Source organism: Dendropsophus ebraccatus, chromosome 10, assembly GCF_027789765.1.
Source record: "Dendropsophus ebraccatus isolate aDenEbr1 chromosome 10, aDenEbr1.pat, whole genome shotgun sequence".
Classification (NCBI taxonomy): Eukaryota; Metazoa; Chordata; class Amphibia; order Anura; family Hylidae; genus Dendropsophus; species Dendropsophus ebraccatus.
In genome coordinates, this window is record NC_091463.1 from 7,476,531 (window position 1) to 7,481,025 (window position 4,495).

The following is a 4,495-nucleotide window of genomic DNA, read 5'->3' on the forward strand; positions in this document are numbered from 1 at the left end:
AGGCAGGACAAGGCACTGACCTCCAGCGTCAATACAGTGGGAGAGCCTCACTCATCACTTCAGCCAGCAGGGAGGGGTAGACAGATAGGGGTGACAAAATCTGGGGGGCACCCACTGAGGACATTTCTAATAAGGACATAGAGTAATGTGTGGCCAACATAGGTGCCATACCTGACACAGGTCCATGACATCACAGTGTGCCCAAAGTGTTACTCACCGCCCATACTAAGGAAAAACCGGAACGAGGAATCAAATGTGGTGCAAAGAAAAAGTGGTGGAGCCGCCCACGGAAACCAATTTTCTGCAAAATAAGAGATTGGTTACCACAACTGTATAACTTATGTAATGCACTGATTTTGCTTCATCTGCCCATAGTATTGTGTCCTCCCCCTGGAGGACATTTCCCGTAATAAGTGTATATTGGTAATTTGTATAACAATACTTTATTAAAAATTTTCGCCGGACTTCTTTAAGCATCTCCCAGCACAGATTCAGTGAGCTCAAGTCTGTCTCAAAGAAGTCACCTATTGGAAAAGCTATTCTGTATTGCAAGAGACTATCAGTAAAACCACTTTATTTATTCTACTGGGACTCAGTGATCATTGCTCTTTTGGTCATAACTCCACTTAGGACCAACGTGATAAGAGCCCAAGGGACCCATCACAGCCCAGCAGGTCACTGACCATTGGGGAACAATATAGACAGCCATAATCTAAAAGCAGGTGTAACATCCACCTGTGTGCCGGGTTAGCACTGGGGTCACGACTATACCACCACTGGCTAAGCTATATTCCAACCACCAACATAACATCATCCCGGGGGTTGGGCACCACACCTGTGTTGTGTTCTCGCCCCAGGGCCCAGACCCCATAGCCCTGTGATGTGCCCCCCCGGACACCATACCCGTGATGTGTTCCCCCCCCCCCCCCAGACCTCACAGCCCTGTGATGTGTCCCCCCCCCTGGACACCATACCCCTGTGATGTATTTCCCCCTCCCGGACCCCACAGCCCTGTGATGTGTCCCCCCGGACCCCATAGCCCTATGATGTCCCCCCCCCCCAGACCCCTGTGATGTGTCCCCCCCCCACAGACCCCATAGCCCTGTGATGTGTCCCCCCCCCCCAGACCCCATAGCCCTGTGATGTGTCCCCCCCCCCCCAGACCCCATAGCCCTGTGATGTGTCCCCCCCCCCCAGACCCCATAGCCCTGTGATGTGTCCCCCCGGACCCCATACCCCTGTGATGTGTTCCCCCCCCCCCGACCCCACAGCCCTGTGATGTGTCCCCTCGGACCCCATATTGATGTGATGCTCCCGAGGTCACAGCAGCAGATCCTGTAAGGTGATCAGTGCGGCCTCCATGGATGGGACTTCACCCTGCAGAACCCACAGATGATCGATTGTACTGAGATCTGGGGAATCTGGAGGACCAGTCACCAACCTCTCTTTCTCATATTTCTCTTTCCAGAACAATATCTGCAGTGCGGCCCCCGGGGGCATTATCCCCAGACATGAAGGGGATGACATTGACATGGTGTGTATAATGATTAGGTAGGTGGTCGGTGTCACAGTAACATCCACATGACGCCAGGACACACGGTCTCCAGCAGAACATTGCCCATCACACTGCCCCCGCCATCTTGTCTTCTCCCCATGCTGGCGCCATCTCCCCCCTAGGTAAGTGACGCATCCTGGCCGCCACATGATGCCATCACACTGCCCCGCCATCTTGTCTTCTCCCCATGCTGGCGCCATCTCCCCAGGTAAGTGATGCACCGACCGCCACATGATGCCATCACACTGCCCGCCATCTTGTCTTCTCCCCATCCTGGCGCCATCTCCTCCCCAGGTAAGTGATGCACCGACCGTCACATGATGCCATCACACTGCCCCGCCATCTTGTCTTCTCCCCATCCTGGCGCCATCTCCTCCCCGGGTAAGTGATGCACCGACCACCACATGATGCCATCACACTGCCCCGCCATCTTGTTTTCTCCCCATCCTGGCGCCATCTCCTCCCCAGGTAAGTGACGCACCGACCGCCACATGATGCCATCACACTTCCCCACCATCTTGTCTTCTCCCCATGCTGGTGCCATCTCCTCCCCAGGTAAGTGACGCACCGGCCGTCACATGAAGAAGAACGTGACCCATCACACCAGACGTCGTCTTCCATCACTCCATGCCAACCATTGTATACAGGGGTCACAGTATATACTCCCACACATCATTACAATTGTGTATATACATATATACACACACATTTATATATATACACTCACCGGACACTTTATTAGGTACACCTGTCCAACTGCACATTACCACTTAATTTCTAATCAGCCAATCACATGGCGGCAACTCAGTGCATTTAGGCATGTAGACATGGTCAAGACAATCTCCTGCAGTTCAAACCGAGCATCAGTATGGGGAAGGAAGGTGATTTGAGTGCCTTTGAACGTGGCATGGTTGTTGGTGCCAGAAGGGCTGGTCTGAGTATTTCAGAAACTGCTGATCTACAGGGATTTTCACGCACAACCATCTCTAGGGTTTACAGAGAATGGTCCGAAAAAGAAAAAACATCCAGTGAGCGGCGGTTCTGTGGGCGGAAATGCCTTGTTGATGCCAGAGGTCAGAGGAGAATGAGCAGACTGGTTCGAGCTGATAGAAAGGCAACAGTGACTCAAATAGCCAACTGTTACAGCCAAGGTAGGCAGAAGAGCATCTCTGAACGCACAGTACGGCCAACTTTGAGGCAGATGGGCTACAGCAGCAGAAGACCACACCGGGGGCCACTCCGCTCAGCTAAGAACAGGAAACTGAGGCTACAATTTGCACAAGCTCATCGAAATTGGACAGTAGAAGATTGGAAGAACGTTGCCTGGTCTGATGAGTCTCGATTTCTGCTGCGACATTCGGATGGTAGGGTCAGAATTTGGCATCAACAACATGAAAGCATGGATCCATCCTGCCTTGTATCAACGGTTCAGGCTGGTGGTGGTGGTGTCATGGTGTGGGGAATATTTTCTTGGCACTCTTTGGGCCCCTTGGTACCAATTGAGCATCGTTGCAACGCCACAGCCTACCTGAGTATTGTTGCTGGCCATGTCCATCCCTTTATGACCACAATGGACCCAACATCTGATGGCTACTTTCAGCAGGATAATGGAAGGCCACCGTGCTATTGAACGGTGGACACATGAGAACAGGGGCCCCAATAGGTGATGTTATTTTGGACTAGGTTTGCTTTCCCTGTCTCTCTTTATTTACAGGTGATGGTTGTAAGGATCCGAGTCTATTGGCTGCGGGAGTGATGACGTCACCACTATGTCTTAGTAATGCTGTATCCAGGCAGATTAGATCACCATGGTGACAGCCGGGCAGCGCTGATTGGACGCAGCACTGAGCGGGAAGGAGCCTGTATATAAATCAGCGCTCTGTGACAAGAGGCTCAGTTAATTACCTCACCAGTAACAGCGCCCCGCCCCCCCGGCCCTCAAGTTATCCCCATTAAAAAAAAAAAATCGTCACTGTTTTATTAGTGGATGTGGTCACAGAAGTAATCTCTGTGGACTGGGTTTTATTTTGGTCTTGAAGTTATTATATTTATGAATATTTATTAATAAATAATATTTAATGGTTGGTTTTAATAAAGTAAGCCATAATAAAACACCGTGGCCTGTTTCACCAAAGCAATTTGTCGCGTTTTATTTGGTATGATGTTTATATTAAGTATATATGTTAAGTGGGCCTTCTGGTTTCATGCTCCATGTCATAAAGCTAGAATCATCTCAGACTGGTTTCTTGAACATGACAATGAGGTCACTGTACTCCAATGGCCTCCACAGTCACCAGATCTCAATCCAATAGAGCATCTTTGGGATGTGGTGGAACGGGAGATTGGCATCATGGATGTGCAGCCGACAAATCTGCGGCAACTGTGTGATGTCATCATGTCAATATGGACCAAAATCTCTGAGGAAGCTTCCAGCACCTTGTTGTATCTATGCCACCAAGAATTGAGGCAGTTCTGAAGGCAAAAGGGGGTCCAACCCGTTACTAGCATGGTGTACCTAATAAAGTGGCCGGTGAGTGTGTATATATATATACACACACACACACACACACACACACACACACACACAGTATAAGGGTGTGTTCACACGTACAGGATCCACAGCAGATTTCATCTAAATAACTGAACACAGCATCAAATCTGCTGCAGATCTTGTAAGTGTGAACGCACCCTTATAGAATTTTCACATTCCCTCACATACATACGGCCAGAAGATGTCAGTGACTGGGTCTATGAGGAATACCTCCCCTCATGTGTCCTGACCCCCGGACACCTCACTGTGACTGGCTCTCTGGTTATTCTGGGGTCACATAGGATTCTCCTCACATTTCTACCTCACAGCCGAGCTTTTCCCGCGCTGACGAGACACGTACTCTGCGCATGCGCCCTCCTCAGCGGCAGCTTCGCCTTGTGAGTGTTCTG

General features: G+C 50.4%; 1 protein-coding gene across 4 annotated transcripts in view; it reads right to left on the reverse strand.

Annotated features, from left to right (window-relative positions):
* The window catches only part of RALGDS (ral guanine nucleotide dissociation stimulator), a 111,973-nt gene extending 111,670 nt beyond the window's left edge, over window positions 1–303 (reverse strand). For all 4 annotated transcript variants that reach the window (XM_069986030.1, XM_069986029.1, XM_069986033.1 and 1 more), the window contains exon 1: window positions 218–303. The gene's annotated coding sequence lies outside the window, so the exon portion shown is untranslated. The remainder of the gene's footprint in view (window positions 1–217) is intronic.
* Between the last annotated feature and the right edge of the window lie 4,192 nt (window positions 304–4,495).